This window comes from Aricia agestis, chromosome 4 (assembly GCF_905147365.1).
Source record: "Aricia agestis chromosome 4, ilAriAges1.1, whole genome shotgun sequence".
NCBI classification, from domain to species: Eukaryota; Metazoa; Arthropoda; class Insecta; order Lepidoptera; family Lycaenidae; genus Aricia; species Aricia agestis.
In genome coordinates, this window is record NC_056409.1 from 2,781,632 (window position 1) to 2,803,284 (window position 21,653).

Genomic DNA, 21,653 nt, shown 5'->3' on the forward strand with positions numbered 1-21,653 from the left:
ACTAATACTTAAGGTTCAAAATTGTCTATACTTATTCCGCTTCGATTATTCTCTTTATAAATGGACTGTAAAATGTACTCACAACTTTTTCACCACACTTATCCGTTTCACTGTTGAAGACCTCTTTCTTCAATTCTCTGGAATAGTGCAGTCTTGCAACACCTTCCGACGATCCGTCCAACTCGCAGCGCTCCTTGACGCCGTCCACCGGAACTGCCTCTTGTCACCAACTTGTCTGCTTGGCTTGGTGACAACTGCCACACTTACAGTGACAGTGGTACCAACTGCAGCTTCTCCTTGCTGCACGTTGATACTTCAGTACCGACGTGATGCGCTTCAATGCCGATCTAGCATTGGTTTCCACGCATTGGACAAAAACCACAGGAATCCGGATCTTCAAACACCAAAATGATCCGCCTTTTCACGGACCAAAATGATCCGGCTCGTCACGGACCAAAATGACCACTACTCTATGTGGCCTTCTGGATGTTGGGATTCTAAACTTCAAATAAAAAAATTAATTCTCTTGTAACAATATATATTCTCATCTCATAAACTTTTCCCAACATTAATTTTACTAATTTTATATCTTGCCAATATGAGCCATACTTTTAGACTTACTTCTTACAAATTGTCACTTGTATGTTTTTTTAATAACAAAGGAGGTTTACAGAGGAGGCCTTATTCGATTCAACAGTACTAATGATCGAAGTTTGCGCCGGATCTGGCCTTCCGCGCCGGATCTCTGATATCCACTCATCATAACTTGGTAACGATCTATCACTAAGTGAAAGTTTGGATATTTGTTACGTTATAGCGGAGCGATACAAACGCTGCACCCGACAGTATCTAAAATATCAATTATAGTCTCTTAAATATAGAGTCAATTTTATTTTACTACCTAGGTACTTAAATTATTTAAAAAAAACTGTGTATACGTGCCAATAATATATATATTTTTTTATGAAATAAGGGGGCAAACGAGCAAACGGGTCACCTGATGGAAAGCAACTTCCGTCGCCCATGGACACTCGCAGCATCAGAAGAGCTGCAAGTGCGTTGCCGGCCTTTTAAGAGGGAATAGGGTAATAGGGGAGGGTAGGGAAGGGAAGTGAAGGGAATAGTTGAGGGTAGGGAAGGGAATAGGGTAGGGGTTAGGGGATTGGGCCTCCGGTAAACTCACTCACTCGGCGAAACACAGCGCAAGCGCTGTTTCACGTCGGTTTTCTGTGAGAACGTGGTATTTATCCGGTCGAGCCGGCCCATTCGTGCCGAAGCATGGCTCTCCCACGTATAAATATAGGTACTAGGCGATGCTCGCAAGTCCCGCAAGTCGGTTGTATCCAAATTAGTTTATCGCGTGGAAACCGTTGTTTCACAACAAAAACTATCCTATGTCCTTTCCCATCTTAAAGTGTATCCGTACTAAATTAGAAATCAAACAAACAGAAAAACAGAAATACAGATTGACAGACTGTGTGATTTTCGCTTTTATAACAATTAGTATGGATACCCGAAGACGGACGACGCAACCGTGGCCGGCCAAGAAAGAGATGGCGCGATGAGCTGGAGGCATACCAGCCAGGCTGGCCAACGGTGGCGCAGGAGCGAGAAAAAAAAAAGGCCTTTGCCCAGCAGTGGGACAGCATAGGCTAATTAAAAAAAAAAAAACAATTAGTAAGGTCCGGGACAATAAACATGAATACGACGTCGTGTCGTACCACAATGCGGCGTCGTTTCACGATGCGACGTCGCGTCGTGGGAATCTACGACGAGCATCGTAAAAAACTACGTCGCGACATCGTGAAACGATGCCGCATTGTGGTACGACACGACGTCGTATCGTGTTTATGTGTCCCGGCCCTAAGGATAATAACTCTTCTTTCGGAAGACCTCATTCCTCACATAATATAAGCTTACAGGCTTAACACACGGTTGCGTTAGTCGTCCTTAATGGCAAAGCAAAAAGGCGCGTAAAACAGCGCGCTTTTAGAATCGGGAAACACACCGCATACATTAAAGCTATCTAGTATCATTTGGTCGCATTACGGCGCTATCGCCCGCCGCGTTCTTTATGTCTTCCCCTTCCTCTGATACCACATTATAATTCACGGTTTTGATAACTGGAACCCACATGGAAATGTTATCTGTCCTTGGGAAAAATTTAATTAAAAATTCCGAATTTTACGCTCCGTCCGTATGCGCATAAAGTGTGATAGAGGAAATAACGCTTGTTAAAGATATGAGGTACCTTCTGTGATGTACCCTCAGGGAAATTGATATATAGGCAGATTGCGAACCTACGTAACTTGGTTAACACGCTACGTCAAGTTATTGAATTTAGTTATGATCTGGCAGCTGGGCTTCACGTAACCGGGCCAAATAACATACGTCCGGCTACCTATTAATAATTTTCTCTGATAGTACATTGTACAGGCATAAGGAAATCATGTGACTCAATTTATTCTTAAACGTACCAATTAGGAAGAGGAAATATTCGGCCTTAAATCTTTCAAAGCTTATTTGGGTTTTACAGCGTCAAATCACAAGATATTCTGACTCACTGAAAGTCTCTCTTGCCTATGAATACCACTCTACTACTGCGAAAAGAAAGAGAAATTTATTATAGAGCATTGAACATGTGAACTAGTTCGCGTTGTCGCACACTCATCACATTCTTAAACTACTGAACTCAATCTACTCTAAATAAAGTGATGAATAGCATAATTTGTACATATATGTGTTGTGTTTAGGAGACTTGTAAATATTTATGTGCGTAAAAGTGAAGAAGTATATATTGTAAGAATTAGTTACAATAAATCAGATATCAACTTCTAGTTGTGTCTCTCTCATCTCCCATTTCCTACCTTTAAAAACTCGTTCAGGGCTACTCTCTGGAAGTGTTCCGACCGACTCCCAAATCCCTACCGACAACCTCTCACTGTGGCCAAGACACCTTTAGCCTAACCACAGTCACCTGAGCCTGGGTGATTGACAGTGAGAAAATCATTTCCATTCTTTTATTCCCTTCAACTATCCGCTTGGTACCTTAGGTCTCATGGTAGCAGGTTTCCTGGACTTATTAAATATATTTATATATCACAAAAACCTATGGTTAGGGCTAGGACCTTAGGGCATTAGGGTGGTAGGTGTTAGGTATCCTAGTGCTAGGGTACAGCTCTCCCCCATAGTAACGTGAAACCTTATCCTGGGTTTTACAGTATACTTACAGTAAATAGTCTGTCAAAAAGTGGCATCGTTATTCGTAGTGTCATCAATATAAGAAAAAAAGGGATGACACTACGATGTTGCCACTTTTTAATTTCTTCACTTTTTTGACAGACTATACACATTTACACAGACATTTGGCCGGTCATAGAATTCCTTTGCTTTCTCTGGCTGTGATCGACATCAGGAACTAACAACGAAAAATTTGATTTGATCTCAGGGGTGCCCGACAGACATGCTTAACTGTCTTGGGAGTTGAGTTGGGAGTTGGGACCCTCAACGAAATCATAAGAAAGAGTAGGAATTATTTCAAACTATAAGTATTCCCATACTTTTAGCTGTGATCATTTGTTGAATATTCATCCCTACGCGCTGCTTGTAGTGACTGTCAAAGACCCTTAGCCCCCTCGCACTTGAGCGCGGATTATAGGCGAAAACATTACAGGGTTCATAATTTACGGCGCCGCCAGACGGATGGGACGAGAGATAAGGAACTCATTATAGAGAATTTAAAACTCCCTTTAATGATTTTTTTAGTTATTTATACGCTTTTATCTCGCAGGTAAAGTTTCGGAAAAGGTTTTTCGGATTTTATATGGGAGGTCGATGTGAAAAGGCCCCTTTTCATGTTGGACCATACTGGGTAAGGGGGCGTCCACAAATTACGTAAAGGTTATTTTTACATTTTCTGACCCTATTGTTTTATCTTTACATGATTATGTAAAGGCAGAAAAAGCAGGACTATCCCAAATATGCGCGTGTATTTGCAATGAAATCACAGATACCTAAAAAAATAGAACCACAACAACAGATTTTGTATAGCTAATGTAAAGCTCCAGCTCTACAGTTGTATCTGGCCGATAAAAACTTTTATCATAAAACACACTTAAAATTACTAATACTGAGCTAAAGGGCATTCTAACTGTCTAACTTAAATATTTATACTCCCGTAAACAACCAATAACTCGAGATTATCGAATACATAGTACTATCGATACAGTTGGCGTACGCGGTATGACCACAGGCTTCATAGATTTAATTTATCGTTAGAAGCATCAGAGACTGTTGATGAAAGATTTTTAATGCCACTGCGGTAGTGGTCTAGTGACCCTTAGATGACCCGGTGAACTTAGCATCACTTCCCTCCTAAATAAACCTTCCCTGGACTTTCATAAACATATTTTCAAGACTAGAATTAGCCAAATCGGTTCAGCCGGTTTCAAGATTAGGGATATTTTTCCTGAATATACATGGCCGCGCCCGCGCCATGCAGATATGTGCGCCGCAGACTCGATCACACAAATAGTGTGCCGTCTGCGATCTCCCTTAAGAGGATTCCACACCGCCGTTTTCCCATACAAACGCTGTCCCCTGTTTTCTCCCTGGATAATGCCGGTAGTGTTATGATTTTTTTCCTGAATATCTATGGCCACTATTAGCATGTCCCTATGTTTTCTTTTTTTTCATAATTTAATTATTAAAAAAGATAAGAACGTCCAAAAACCCAAAAAAAATGGCTAGAACAAAACTGGCTAGAATACAAAGACTTCTATTTAAACTGATGCTAGAATATACAAAAAAAAAAATAAAACATAGGAACACAGCTCAAGCCTTGCTTTAATTCTTAATGAATTTACTTCTTAATAAAATTACTTAAATCGGTTAAGTTTTGGAGAAGGAATCAGCGGACAACGAATCGAAGATTTTCTGTTCTTTTATTAGAACTTTTGTCGTGTTGTCTCTATCGCGCTCTGCGGTGGGAGACTTGAGATGGGTGAGACAGCAATACATTTTCAAATACCTATTTTCAATTTCGCTCGTTCCTGGTGTATTCTCTTAATATGCTCTTATTCAATTGATTTAAAGCCCAAAGCTCCCAAGTTTACAGACGAGTACCTCTGTTTTTAATTACGGCGGAATATTCTTTACCAACATTTAAATATGCTGACGACATTTAAAATTCTGTTTCGGCACTGAAATTTCCACCGCAGTGATAAACATGAATTAAGAAAATAAGGTTGCTTTTGTTTGAGGGGTTAATGGAGAGGCGGCCGTTGGAAAAACGACTTTAGATTACTGTGATAAGGTGCTTTATTTGATTACGCGACGAGAGGAATGTACAGCAGATATTTTCATGTTCGCGTCTACAATAGGTTTCTTTTGAGTTAGATTGGTGTATTTAGTGAGGATTATGTTTGTAATAATGGCAGCGATTTCCTTTTGTTTTTGTATTATTTTAAAAACGTTTCAGAAAGGGTGTAGACTGTAGACACAACTATTAAAGATTTTACGCTTGATGACATTAAGAGGAGTCCACACCGCCCTTTTTACCATACAAACGTTGTCCCCTGTTTCCTCCCTGGATAATGCTAGTAGAGTTATAATTTTTTTCCTGAATATCTACGGCCATTAATACAATGTCCCTATGTTTTCTTTTTTTTCATAATTTAATTATTAAATAAAATATGAACGTTCAAAAACCCAAAAAAATGGCCAGATTTTCCGCCGTGTTCAAACGTCCAGAAAACAGATTTGGCTAGATTATACAAAAAAAGCAAAACATAGGAACACAGTTCAAGCCTTTTTTTAATCTTTAATGAAAAAAGTACTTAGATCGGTTAAGTTTTGGAGAAGGAATCAGGGGACAACGAATCGTTGATTTTCTGGATTTTCTGCAGTTGTCTCTATCGCGTTCTGCGGTAGAGGCTTGAGGTAAGGGAGACAGCTATAGATATTACACGTACTTTTTTTTCATTTCTCTAGCCCCTGGTGTATCCTCTTAAGCTTCGTTATAATCATTATTTTATTTTAATTAGCAAGTGCTTACAACCTGAGTAAATTTCGATACAGGGTAGATTAAAATAAATCGTAAATCAGTGAGTATGCCGGACCGGACTTACCCTCAAACCAAACCTACCCTGATTTCTCATATAAATCAGTTAGATTATACTTAGACAGACTAGATATGTACTCGTACAGGGTATAACAACTGTGTCAACCCCCTGCTGAATATTTTATAATTAAGTACATCACATTTGGCGAATTTTGTAGGGAAAAATTTTTTTTTGGACTAAAAGTCGGCTATTTATATTTCTAGTCTATACGCTTAAAACGAATTTTTGGTGACTAAAGAGGTTTTATTTCGGTGCACAATCATTTGTGTACAGATGTAACAGAAGTTCAAAACTAAGTGATACTAGTTTTTTTTTATTAAATCTTTTGTTTGGACTAACTTATAACTCTGGGGCGCTTGTCCATGCAAATAACAAAAATATTACTCTTTCAGCGCTGCTACTTTCACAATATATATTCTCTATTCCTTTACTCTCATAACCCAGTGGAACCGAAGACTGACACGACTGGCGAGAGATCAGGCGCAGGACCGACTTTTTACATGCCCATCCGACGCATGGTTCATCTTACTTGTCAGAAAATCAGGTGAGCAGCCTGCGCTGTCCTAACCAAACTCGGAAATAACATGTTTTCAATGCGGAAATCGAACCCACGACCTCCGAGTCAAGAGCCGCGCACTGTACCACCAGGCGCGGTCGCAGCCTGAAATTTGGGGGGGGGGGGGTCACTCACTAGTCACTTCACTAACATTTTTTTTTATCTGCGCCCTAAGCCCTTGGACGGTTCTGGGTTGACAGCTGTCCAAAAGCGCTCATTCACGGCAGGACTGCACGGCAGTCTCGGTGTTGCCGGCCGGAAACACCGAGTATGAACCAATCAGTGAGGCCCATTCACTGCAGTCCTGCCGTGAATGGGCCTTTTAAGGTCGGACGCAGTGGTGGTTAGGGGATAGCTAGAAATTTCCTTTTATTATTTGGAGAGATTTTGGGATTTTTCAATCTGACCTTAGATTTGGGGGGGGGGGGGGGGGTCATGTCCCCTGTGCCCCCCCCCCCCCCCCCTTTTCGGACCGGCGTTTACTTACATTTACGTACTTTCACAATGAACTCTATGCAAGGGACACATACATACCCTAAAATATTATTTTTGTTACACTCTGTAGACCGATGATTATAGTCACCGAAAGGAAACCTCTTTATTCTCCAAAAATTCGTAATAAGCGTATGATTACCTCCGTAATGTACAGACTAGAAATATAGACTTTACGTCCAAAAAAACCTCATTTCCCTACAAAATTCGCCAAATGTGATGTAATTATATCGCGTCATAAAATATTCAGCAGAGGGTTGACACAGTTGAAGGTCGTAAAGGGATGCGTGACCGAGGCGGCCCTGAGCGGGTTGTTGACATGCGAACCTGGGTTCTTAGACTGTTGAACTCGACAAATTAGACAGGGAAGTTAAATATCAGAAGACTAGTTTAGTATGATGGGTATTCTCTGAACTTGCGTTTCGAGCATACCGGAATACTTAGACAATTTGCTCACGATAAATTCGGCAGCGACAAAAATGGGGTTCGATATTATGCATCGCCAAGTTAATGTTTGCGATGCCTCATGTCAAATCCCATTTTCTGATTTGTAACTCTGCCAATACAAGTTGTCTAAGTACCCTGGTTTGACAATCGCATGCTCGGAGGCAGTCAGAATCCATCATCAGCACTAATATAGGTGGCATCAAGTTTGGTTCCTCGCACTATTTACTACCTCATGTGACAAAAGTAAGATAGTGTCGTATATTTTTACAATATAATATACTAGCTGTGCCCCGTGGTGTTACCCGCGGTTTAAGTGATTAAAGACTATGAAAATTACCAATAATAAGGTCAAAACGGGACGACACATGGTTCTATAATGGTTTATGGTAGTGATGATGATTAAGATGAAGGTAATTTGCATAGTATCATATGCTTTCCTCTCTTAAAACAACGTCGAAACTCCCAAACTTGTATCTATAAAGAGTCAGGAGTTCTCTCAGCACCTTTTGAACCATGGTATACCTTGGTGCAAAATCTTACTTGTTGGTAGCATATGCTTAGAATACTGCTCACGAAACCGAATTCACCACATATTTCCATATAAATTTTGAGTAGTTCCCTCGATTACTTATGGATCTCTTCATCAGGTCACCACTTTTATGAATATGGTACCAAATTGGAATGATTACCTATACACCAAAAGAAAAATTTTGAAAATCGGTTCACAACGGCGGAGTAATCGTTGAAGATAAAAAAACGAACATAACACCTGCTCCATTTCGAAAGTCGGTTAAAATTGTAGCCTATGTGTTAATATGATGTATAAGCTATATTATTGTAAAGTTTCATTAAAATCTGTTCAGTAGTTTTTGCGTGAAAGAGTAACAAACATCCATACATCCACACATCCATACATCCAAACAAACTTTCGCCTTTATAATATTAGTAGGAAGTAGGACTAGTAGGACTAGACGTTCCGCGCAGCTTCACCCGCGTAAATTAGGGATTTCACAGACAAATTAGTCCACAAAAAATAGCCATGATTTTTCACGTGGTCTACTTTTTATCTGTGCCAAATAACAGAAAAATTGCTCCAGTAATTCGTGAGATAAGCCCTTTCCCCCCTTTTTTTCCACCTTTTTCTCTATTTCTTCGCTCTTATTAGTCTTGGCGTGATAAAATATGGCATATAGCCTTCCTCGATAAATAACAACGATAAATAATAATCTAACACTGAAATAATTTTTCAAATCGGACCAGTACTTCCTGAGATTAGCGCGTTCAAACAAACAAACAAACTCTTCCGCTTTATAATATTAGCATAGATATTATGTACTTACTAGCTGTTTCCCACGACTTCGTATGCAAAGTAAAATCCCAAAGGAATTAAAAAGTAAAAAAAGTAGCTTAATATGTCCATCCCCATGGTCTCTACATCTGCACTAAATTTTATCTAAATCGGTCCAGCCGTTCTCATGTATACAGTGTGTAACAAAAATAAGTGATAATACTTTAGGGTGCGTACGTGTTCCTTGTAGAGAGTTCACTGCGAAAGTAGCAGATCTGAAAGACGAATTTTTTTTTTTACTTTTGTATGAGTAAGGGCCCAAGCGTCACGACTCACGAGTTTCCCCATACAGAACTGAAAACATTTTTAGTCTTTTAGCGCTGCTACTTTCACAGTGAACTCTCTACAAAGAACACGTACACACTGTAAGGGGGCAAACGAGCAAACGGGTCACCTGATGGAAAGCAACTTCCGTCGCCCATGGACACTCGCAGCATCAGAAGAGCTGCAGGTGCGTTGCCGGCCTTTTAAGAGAGAATAGGGTAATAGGGGAGGGTAGGGATGGGAAGGGAAGGGAATAGGGGAGGATAGGGAAGGGAATTGGGCCTCCGGTAAACTCACTCACTCGGCGAAACACAGCGCAAGCGCTGTTTCACGCCGGTTTTCTGTGAGAACGTGGTATTTCTCCGGTCGAGCCGGCCCATTCGTGCCGAAGCATGGCTCTCCCACGTATGAATCATAATAATAATATGATACTTTCGAGAATATGTTAGAATTTTCTTCTGGTGTAAAACTTACCTTATTTTCCTAGAATTAACCAAGGATTACTTTTTAAGTAAACTTACAAAGTCACTTTTATAAACTTTAATATTTCAGGAAAAAAGCTGATCTCAAAATTACGCAAGTCCGGTGATCCGTTATTAAAATATTTGTGGAACGATTTTCTAATTATTAGAAAAAATTTTGTGTTCGAAGAATTGTGCCTTTGATTAAATTGTTTAACGTTATTTAAAGGGAGGCAAATAATGAAAAAATACAGTAATAACGTTTACATTTTAATATCGTTTCCATATTAATATTGTTTGTTGCTTTACCTACCTTTGATTTTTTTCGTATATTTTTTGTTTGACAAGTGATATTGTAAGATTTGTGAGTGATTCATTGTTTATCCTCTCCTCCTCCTCTAGTCGTGTTCCTCATGTCTGAGGGTCGTCGTCGAACCTCCCCCTGCTATGACCTTCCTTTATGGTGTTGCTATCAAAATCAATCAAAATCAAAATTGTTTTATTTCTGAATAAATTTAAAATAAATGTTTTCAGAATGTCCTACATGATGCCTACCACCGGTCCTACCTTCGGCTACTCAAAGAGCGTCGAAGACAAGTGCGGATTTGATCGGACCAACGCATGGGACTGCGGCCTCGTGGTCTTTTTCCCTCAATGTTCATATTGAATATTATTCTCTGATGGAATATTATTATTTTAGCCAGTTTGTACTCAAATAACTTAAAAGCCGTTAGATCTAGGTTTCATTTTTGTTATTAATGTCTATGTCATTTAATGTAGTTTATACCTTATAGATAACTAATAAGAATACTCATGAAAGCGTGTGTTAAAATTCTACCTCATAAGGAGTTCAATAGGGGATCAAAATATAATTTAGCAGGGAATAGAGATACCATTTCACGCGAGCGGAGCCGTGAATAAAAGCTAACATTTCAAAGGTAATAATTTAATAATAAATAATAATATCATATTCAGTGTATAAATTAATGCCGTTAATCAAGTAGTGGGTAGGCAGTAGAACCGGGGTACTAATGATCGAAGTTTGCGCCGGATCTGGCCTTCCGCGCCGGATCTCTGATATCCAATCATCATAACTTGGTAACGATCTATCACTAAGTGAAAGTTTGGATATTTGTTACGTTATAGCGGGGCGATACAAACGCTGCACCCGACAGCATCTACAGTATCAATTATAGTCTCTTAAATATAGAGTCAATTTTATTTTACTACCTAGGTACTTAAATTATTTAAAAAAACTGTGTATACGTGCCAATAATTTATATTTTTTTTTATGAAATAAGGGGGCAAACGAGCAAACGGGTCACCTGATGGAAAGCAACTTCTGTCGCCCAAGGACACTCGCAGCATCAGAAGAGCTGCAAGTGCGTTGCCGGCCTTTTAAGAGGGAATAGGGTAATAGGGGAGGGTAGGTAAGGGAAGGGAAGGGAATAGTTGAGGGTAGGGAAGGGAATAGGGTAGGGGTTAGGGGATTGGGCCTCCGGTAAACTCACTCACTCGGCGAAACACAGCGCAAGCGCTGTTTCACGTCGGTTTTCTGTGAGAACGTGGTATTTATCCGGTCGAGCCGGCCCATTCGTGCCGAAGCATGGCTCTCCCACGTATAAATATAGGTACTAGGCGATGCTCGCAAGTTCCTCAAGTCGGTTGTATCCAAATTAGTTTATCGCGTGGAAACCGTTGTTTCACAACAAAAACTATCCTATGTCCTTTCCCATCTTAAAGTGTATCCGTACTAAATTAGAAATCAAACAAACAGAAAAACAGAAATACAGATTGACAGACTGTGTGATTTTCGCTTTTATAACAATTAGTAAGGGCCGGGACAATAAACATGAATACGACGTCGTGTCGTACCACAATGCGGCGTCGTTTCACGATGCGACGTCGCGTCGTGGGAATCTACGACGAGCATCGTAAAAAACTACGTCGCGACATCGTGAAACGATGCCGCATTGTGGTACGACACGACGTCGTATCGTGTTTATGTGTCCCGGCCCTAAGGATAATAATTCTTCTTTCGGAAGACCTCATTCCTCACATAATATAAGCTTGCAGGCTTAACACACGGTGGCGTTAGTCGTCCTAAATGGCAAAGCAAAAAGGCGCGTAAAACAGCGCGCTTTTAGAATCGGGAAACACACCGCATACATTAAAGCTATCTAGTATCATTTGGTCGCATTACGGCGCTATCGCCCGCCGCGTTCTTTATGTCTTCCTCTTCCTCTGATACCACATTATAATTCACGGTTTTGATAACTGGAACCCACATGGAAATGTTATCTGTCCTTGGGAAAAATTTAATTAAAAATTCCGAATTTTACGCTCCGTCCGTATGCGCATAAAGTGTGATAGAGGAAATAACGCTTGTTAAAGTTATGAGGTACCTTCTGTGATGTACCCTCAGGGAAATTGATATATAGGCAGATTGCGAACCTACGTAACTTGGTTAACACGCTATGTCAAGTTATTGAATTTAGTTATGATCTGGCAGCTGGGCTTCACGTAACCGGGCCAAATAACATACGTCCGGCTACCTATTAATAATTTTCTCTGATCGTACATTGTACAGGCATAATAAAATCATGTGACTCAATTTATTCTTAAACGTACCAATTAGGAAGAGGAAATATTCGGTCTTAAATCTTTCAAAGCTTTTTTGGGTTTTACAGCATCAAATCACAAGATATTCTGACTCACTGAAAGTCTCTCTTGCCTATGAATACCACTCTACTACTGCGAAAAGAAAGGGAAATTTATTATAAGAGGTTTATTGCTTTATGGACATTCAAACTATGTGCTACCGCGACCGTAGCGCCCAAACTAGGATTTTATCGATGACACAGAGTATATGTTCAGCATTGAACATGTGAACTAGTTCGCGTTGTCGCACTCATCACATTCTTAAACTACTGAACTCAATCTACTCTAAATAAAGTGATGAATAGCATAATTTGTACATATATGTGTTGTGTTTAGGAGACTTGTAAATATTTGTGTGCGTAAAAGTGAAGAAGTATATATTGTAAGAATTAGTTATAATAAATCTGATATCAACTTCTAGTTGTGTCTCTCTCATCTCCCATTTCCTACCCTTAAACACTCGTCCAGGGCTACTCTCTGGAAGTGTTCCGACCGACTCCCAAATCCCTACCGACAACCTCTCACTGTGGCCAAGACACCTTTAGCCTAACCACAGTCACCTGAGCCTGGGTGATTGACAGTGAGAAAATCATTTCCATCCTTTTATTCCCTTCAACTATCCGCCTGCTACCTTAGGTCTCATGGTAGCAGGTTTCCTGGACTTATTACATATATTTATATATCACAAAAACCTATGGTTAGAGCTAGGACCTTAGGGCATTAGGGTGGTAGGTGTTAGGTATCCTAGTGCTAGGGTACAGCTCTCCCCCATAGTAACGTGAAACCTTATCCTGGGTTTTACAGTACACTTACAGTAAATAGTCTGTCAAAAAGTGAAGAAATTAAAAAGTGGCAACATCGTTATTCGTAGTGTCATCAATATAAGAAAAAAAGGGATGACACTACGATGTTGCCACTTTTTAATTTCTTCACTTTTTTGACAGACTATACACATTTACACAGACATTTGGCCGGTCATAGAATTCCTTTGCTTTCTCTGGCTGTGATCGACATCAGGAACTAACAACGAAAAATTTGATTTGATCTCAGGGGTGCCCGACAGACATGCTTAACTGTCTTGGGAGTTGAGTTGGGAGTTGGGACCCTCAACGAAATCATAAGAAAGAGTAGGAATTATTTCAAACTATAAGTATTCCCATACTTTTAGCTGTGATCATTTGTTGAATATTCATCCCTACGCGCTGCTTGTAGTGACTGTCAAAGACCCTTAGCCCCCTCGCACTTGAGCGCGGATTATAGGCGAAAACATTACAGGGTTCATAATTTACGGCGCCGCCAGACGGATGGGACGAGAGATAAGGAACTCATTATAGAGAATTTAAAACTCCCTTTAATGATTTTTTTAGTTATTTATACGCTTTTATCTCGCAGGTAAAGTTTCGGAAAAGGTTTTTCGGATTTTATATGGGAGGTCGATGTGAAAAGGCCTCTTTTCACGTTGGACCATACTGGGTAAGGGGGCGTCCACAAATTACGTAAAGGTTATTTTTACATTTTCTGACCCTATTGTTTTATCTTTACATGATTATGTAAAGGCAGAAAAAGCAGGACTATCCCAAATATGCGCGTTTATTTGCAATAAAATCACAGATACCTAAAAGAATAGAACCACAACAACAGATTTTGTATACCGAATGTAAAGCTCCAGCTCTACAGTTGTATCTGGCCGATAAAAACTTTTATCATAAAACACACTTAGAATTACTAATACTGAGCTAAAGGGCATTCTAACTGTCTAACTTAAATATTTATACTCCCGTAAACAACCAATAACTCGAGATTATCGAATACATAGTACTATCGATACAGTTGGCGTACGCGGTATGACCACAGGCTTCATAGATTTAATTTATCGTTAGAAGTATCAGAGACTGTTGATGAAAGATTTTTAATGCCACTGCGGTAGTGGTCTAGTGACCCTTAGAGGACCCGGTGAACTTTGCATCACTTCCCTCCTAAATAAACTTTCCCTGGACTTTCATAAACATATTTTCAAGACTAAAATTAGCCAAATCGGTTCAGCCGGTCTCAAGATTAGGGACATCGCAGACGGCACGCTTTTTGTGTAAACGAGTCTGCGGCGCACATACAATCTGCATGGCCGCGCCCGCGCCATGCAGATATGTGCGCCGCAGACTCGATCACACAAAGAGTGTGCCGTCTGCGATCTCCCTTAAGAGAATTCCACACCGCCGTTTTCCCATACAAACGCTGTCCCCTGTTTTCTCCCTGGATAATGCCGGTAGTGTTATGATTTTTTTCCTGAATATCTATGGCCACTATTAGCATGTCCCTATGTTTTCTTTTTTTTCATATTTTTATTATTAAAAAAGATAAGAACGTTCAAAAACCCAAAAAAATGGCTAGAACAAAACTGGCTAGAATACAAAGACTTCTATTTAAACTGATGCTAGAATATACAAAAAAAAATAAAACATAGGAACACAGCTCAAGCCTGGCTTTAATTCTTAATGAAAAAATTACTTAAATCGGTTAAGTTTTGGAGAAGGAATCAGCGGACAACGAATCGAAGATTTTCTGTTCTTTTATTAGAACTTTTGTCGTGTTGTCTCTATCGCGCTCTGCGATGGGAGACTTGAGATGGTGAGACAGCAATACATTTTCAAATACCTATTTTCAATTTCGCTCGTCCCTGGTGTATCCTCTTAATATGGTCTTATTCAATTGATTTAAAGCCCAAAGCTCCCAAGTTTACAGACGAGTACCTCTGTTTTTAATTACGGCGGAATATTCTTTACCAACATTTAAATATGCTGACGACATTTAAAATTCTGTTTCGGCACTGAAATTTCCACCGCAGTGATAAACATGAATTAAGAAAATAAGGTTGCTTTTGTTTGAGGGGTTAATGGAGTTGGAGGCCGTTGGAAAAACGACTTTAGTTTACTGTGATAAGGTGCTTTATTTGATTACGCGACGAGAGGAATGTACAGCAGATATTTTCATGTTCGCGTCTGCAATAGGTTTCTTTTGAGTTAGATTGGTGTATTTAGTGAGGATTATGTTTGTAATAATGGCAGCGATTTGCTTTTGTTTTTGTATTATTTTAAAAACGTTTCAGAAAGGGTGTAGACTGTAGACACAACTATTAAGGATTTTACGCTTGATGACATTAAGCTTCGTTATAATCATTATTTAATTGTAATTAGCAAGTGCTTACAACCTGAGTAAATTTCGATACAGGGTAGATTAAAATAAATCGTAAATCAGTGAGTATGCCGAACCGGACTTACCCTCAAACCAAACCTACCCTGATTTCTCATATAAATCAGTTAGATTATACTTAGATATGTACAGGATATAACAACTGTGTCAACCCCCTGCTGAATATTTTATAATTAAGTACATCACATTTGGCGAATTTTGTAGGGAAATGAATTTTTTTTGGACTAAAAGTCGGCTATTTTTATTTCTAGTCTATACGCTTAAAACGAATTTTTGGTGACTAAAGAGGTTTTATTTCGGTGCACAATCATCTGTCTACAGATGTAACAGAAGTTCAAAACTAAGTGATACTAGTTTTTTTTATTAAATCTTTTGTTTGGACTAACTTATAACTCTGGGGCGCTTGTCCATGCAAATAACAAAAATATTACTATTTCAGCGCTGCTACTTTCACAATATATAATAGCTCCCACACAGATTTCGGTGACTGTGGCCGGTTTCATGTCGCCGGTCATGTCCCCTGTGCCCCCCCCCCCCCCTCCCCTCTTTCGGACCGGCGTTTACTTACATTTACGTACTTTCACAATGAACTCTATGCAAGGGACACATACATACCCTAAAATATTATTTTTATTTTTGTTACACTCTGTAGACAGATGATTATAGTCACCGAAAGGAAACCTCTTTATTCTCCAAAAATTCGTAATAAGCGTATGATTACCTCCGTAATGTACAGACTAGAAATATAGACTTTTAGTCCAAAAAAACCTCATTTCCCTACAAAATTCGCCAAATGTGATGTAATTATATCGCGTCATAAAATATTCAGCAGAGGGTTGACACAGTTGAAGGTCGTAAAGGGATGCGTGACCGAGGCGGCCCTGAGCGGGTTGTTGACATGCGAACCTGGGTTCTTAGACTGTTGAACTCGACAAATTAGACAGGGAAGTTAAATATCAGAAGACTAGTTTAGTATGATGGATATTCTCTGAACTTGCGTTTCGAGCATACCGGAATACTTAGACAATTTGCTCACGATAAAATCGGCAGCGACAAAAATGGGGTTTGATATTATGCATCGCCAAGTTAATGTTTGCGATGCCTCATGTCAAATCCCATTTTCTGATTTGTAACTCTGCCAATACAAGTTGTCTAAGTACCCTGGTATGACAATCGCATGCTCGGAGGCAGTCAGAATCCATCATCAGCACTAATATAGGTGGCATCAAGATTGGTTCCTCGCACTATTTACTACCTCATGTGACAAAAGTATCAAGATAGTGTCGTATATTTTTACAATATAATGTACTAGTTGTGCCCCGCGGTGTTACCCGCGGTTAAAGTGATTAAAGACTATGAAAATTACCAATAATAAGGTCAAAACGGGACGACACATGGTTCTATAACGGTTTATGGTAGTGATGATGATTAAGATGAAGATAATTTGCATAGTAGCATATGCTTTCCTCTCTTAAAACAACGTCGAAACTCCCAAACTTGTATCTATAAAGAGTCAGGAGTTCTCTCAGCACCTTTTGAACCATGGTATACCTTGGTGCAAAATCTTACTTGTTGGTAGCATATGCTTAGAATACTGCTCACGAAACCGAATTCACCACATATTTCCATATAAATTTTGAGGAGTTCCCTCGATTACTTATGGATCTCTTCATTAGGTCACCACTTTTATGAATATGGTACCAAATTGGAATGATTACCTATACACCAAAAGAAAAATTTTGAAAATCGGTTAGTACAACGGCGGAGTAATCGTTGAAGATAAAAAAACGAACATAACACCTGCTCCATTTCGAAAGTCGGTTAAAATTGTAGCCTATGTGTTAATATGATGTATAAGCTATATTATTGTAAAGTTTCATTAAAATCTGTTCAGTAGTTTTTGCGTGAAAGAGTAACAAACATCCATACATCCACACATCCATACATCCAAACAAACTTTCGCCTTTATAATATTAGTAGGAAGTAGGACTACTCGTAGTAGGACTAGACGTTCCGCGCGGTTTCACTCGCGTAAATTAGGGATTTCACAGACATATAATGCCCGGTTCCAATATACACAAAACGAATCGTTTTGCTTACGGATGGTAGATTCGAGGACGAGGCGTAACCCGAAAGTGTTTCTATAAAAAACGTTTCGTAAGCAAAGTTACCGTATGCTTGGTACCTGCGGATGGTAGGCGGTAGGGAGGGCTTTTATAACGGACCGTTAGGTTATTGTATGGGCATGGAAGCATGTGGCGTTTCTATAAATTATTTTGTTACGTCCAAGTTTACTAGACGTTAGTTGTTTACATACCGCGCGAAATCAGGCGGTTGAACGTTGTTGTGTTCTTTAATATTGTGAGAAATACTCATTATGTCTCATTCAGACAGTGATCAGACTGATCTTAGTGATCTAGAAATTTTATCAGACTGGAATGGATCTGATTCCGACGAAAATAGTGGTAACAATCATAGGATCATTCAGATTTTTAGCTTAGATTTCGACTGGATAAACCGTGCGTTGAAAGCTTACTTGCTGAAAATATAATATACCCTTACTTAAAAGTGAAGGGAACCTGCAGGTATGTATGTAGTGACTGTTTTAATTTGTTGCTTAAAAATAGAATGATCAAAATTATTTTACTTTTGGTGCCTGGAAAGGAACCTACTTACGATGCACAGTGTGATAAAAACCTCAATTTTGTTCCACCTTGTTTTTCTTTCAAAATATTATAGTTGATAGCTATATAAACATTAGAGTAAAACTCCGAGATCGATATTCTTTGTAATTTTTTTTAAAGAGAGTCAAAGTTGGCCTTTATCCGGGTCATTTTGCAAAAAAATTTAATTTACAAAAAACTAATCAAGTAACATTATTTTTGTTTATACCAATTGAATAAACACTTAATACTATACTTTTTTCCAAATTTGGTTAACCTACTGTGATCAAGTAGGGATATGTTAATTTATTTATTAATTTTAGATTTCATTATTTTAAGCATTTTAAATTTTAATTTTAAATATTATTTTAAATGTCAAATCAATGATCACAGTATATAATAGGTATTTTGCGTTTTGTTCTCTTCGGCAATAATTGGTAAAACTTACCAAGTTTTACCAATTATTGCCGAACTACATTTTCTACTAAAATGTTTTTTTTCTTCATCGTAACAAACCAAATTAAATAAAACGCGGATTATTTAAGTGATTATTAAAGTGATCAAGCCGTTAATAAACATTGGTTACCATAAATTTGAAATGAGTAGGGTTTTAATATCAAAACGAAGTATTACCGTCGGGAGGGCTTCGGTTAGCGCGTTACTAACGACTGTTCGTAGCAGGTAGAAGCTAAAATAACTTTGTGAAACGCCTTTAACGGTTCGTTACCCGTAAGTGTAAAACGTTTGGTAGCTGATGTACAGTGACGATTCGTTAGATATAGGAACCGGGCATTAGTCCACAAAAAAAAGCCATGATTTTTCACGTGGTCTACTTTTTATCTGTGCCAAATAACAGAAAAATTGCTCTAGTAATTCGTGAGATAAGCCCTTTCAAATAATTTCCCCCGTTTTTTCCACCTTTTTCTCTATTTCTTCGCTCTTATTAGTCTTGGCGTGATAAAATATGGCATAAAGCCTTCCTCGATAAATAACAACGATAAATAATAATCTAAACACTGAAATAATTTTTCAAATCGGACCAGTACTTCCTGAGATTAGCGCGTTCAAACAAACAAACAAACTCTTCCGCTTTATAATATTAGCATAGATATTATGTACTTACTAGCTGTTTCCCACGACTTCGTATGCAAAGTAAAATCCCAAAGGAATTAAAAAGTAAAAAAAGTAGCTTAATATGTCCATCCCCATGGTCTCTACATCTGCACTAAATTTTATCTAAATCGGTCCAGCCGTTCTCATGTATACAGGGTGTAACAAAAATAAGTGATAATACTTTAGGGTGCGTACGTGTTCCTTGTAGAGAGTTCACTGTGAAGTAGCAGATCAGAAAGACGAAATTTTTTTTTACTTTTGTATGAGCAAGGGCCCAAGCGTCACGAGTTTCCCCATACAGAACTGAAAACATTTTTGGTCTTTTGGCGCTGCTACTTTCACAGTGAACTCTCAAAGAACACGTACACAGTGTAAATGTCGATGAAATAAGTATTGATTTTTATATACCTATTTATGTAATATTATTTAGTAAGATTTTCGTAAAAGTTTAAGGTTTTTGAACGCAACTCGCAACACTAGAGTTGCATTATGCGTGTAATTTTGTGAGTTATGTTGTGTGTCCTTGGGTGGCGTCTTTCGCTTTCATCTGGATCAGGAGATTCTTCTACTCTTTTCTTAATTATTTGATCATGAATCAAGGTGATTTTCATAGAAATATACTAAAAACTATTGAAAGCTTTTAGAGGATCAAAATTATTATAATCTCTTCTCAGATTACGTTCAAATATGTAGTTGGTATTATTAGAAATACGCAAGTACAGAAAAAAAAACCTGTGTTATTAAAATTATTTTATCCCGTAACTCTAATTGTGCCCAGGGACTCAAGGTATCTCGCGGCCCCCCGAATAGCGGGGTGGTGTCGGGTCTGTAGATGATCGCTGGTAGAGTTGCGGTAGGTTGCGATGAGTGGAGCACCATGGGGTTTTAGTGGGTAGACAGGAGTCCCACATAACCCGGCCGATATCCCCAATTTGCCGGGGATACGTAAAGCATTTCCCCATGTTAAGAAAAAGGACTCAATGTATCTCCATACCAAATTTCAGCAAAATCGGTTCATCGGTTTGGGCGTGAAGAGGTAACAGCAGTCTGTTAACAGACAGACACTTTCGCATATTTTATAATATTAGTATAAGAAAAGTCTCTGAGGCCCAAGAGAGTAAATTATTACCTATGAGTCGAGAATCCAGACCAACCCACCCTTTCCAGTTTTATTTTTATAATCTCAACTTTTCATAAAGTAAATTGTGAATCTGATATTGCTTTTGGAAGGCTAATTTATGAAATTATTATTTAAGTTTCGATAAATTTTATTGACTTATGTCAAATCATTATTAGCCGTGATTGGCTGGGCTTGATGTTACTCGACCGAATTACGTAAGTAAGTAATTTACCGATAATTTCTCTTAACTATTATCTGAAATTATCACTTATAATATTTCGTAGCATTATTACATTAATACCTCAATCGTGGGAATCGCAGACACAAAAGATTTTCAATTGTTATGCGACAGCCGGTTGCCGTTTGTGGACGTGATTAATACCCATCAATCCCCAAACGGCACCCGGCTGAAAAAGTAAGTAAGTAAATTAGGTAAAGTACTAATAATATCCGCCGTACTGAAACAAAAAATAGACAATATTTAAATATAATATTTTCAGTTTGTTTGTTTATCTAAAGAATTTTCCAAGGATAGAAATGGGTATTCCATTTCTATCCTTGGAAAATTCTTTAGATAAATATATCAGTGTTTTAATAAGCTTATATTGTAGGATATTTTGTTAAACTATCTCATTATACCGTTATTATGAAGCTTAATTAATTTAGTGCTAATAAATGCCGCGCCAAAGCCAACTAAACCGGCTTAGAATTTTATTAAAACTGGGCCAAGACAGAGTCGTACACTTAAAATATTTAAAAAAATAATCTGTCAAAATTGCTTTGCTTTCCTGTTTTGGTATACATGCTTTGAAAAACCATGTGCGAGTCATGCTTCGGCAAGAATGGATTGGCTTTACTGGGTCTATAACACCACATAAAACTGCCTCACATAAAACCGCCTTGAAACGTCGTTTACGTTGTGTTTCTGTCAGTTTGAGTAAGTTAACCATTTACTGCCCGAAATCTACGCTTTCCACGACAAAGACTGTCCTATGTAATATAACATTAATACGTCTTTCAGTGTTGCAATACCAATATTTTTCAAAATCAGTTTAGTGGTATTAATATATATTCTGTGGTATAGGCGGGAATAGGTAATAATAATAATTAATAAGTACTATCAGAGAAGTAAATTCCTAGGCAGATGGGGGACCTACGTTATAGACTGGTCGCGTTACGTCAAAGTTCAAACCGAGTCG

At 38.5% G+C, this 21,653-nt stretch overlaps 1 long non-coding RNA gene across 1 annotated transcript; it reads left to right on the forward strand.

Moving 5' to 3' along the window:
• Positions 1-628: 628 nt before the first annotated feature.
• On the forward strand, positions 629-20,903 carry LOC121726139. Its single transcript, XR_006035488.1, has 3 exons — positions 629-696; positions 7,421-7,426; positions 20,893-20,903. It is a non-coding gene; the product is annotated as an uncharacterized LOC121726139 (long non-coding RNA).
• Positions 20,904-21,653: the final 750 nt, after the last annotated feature.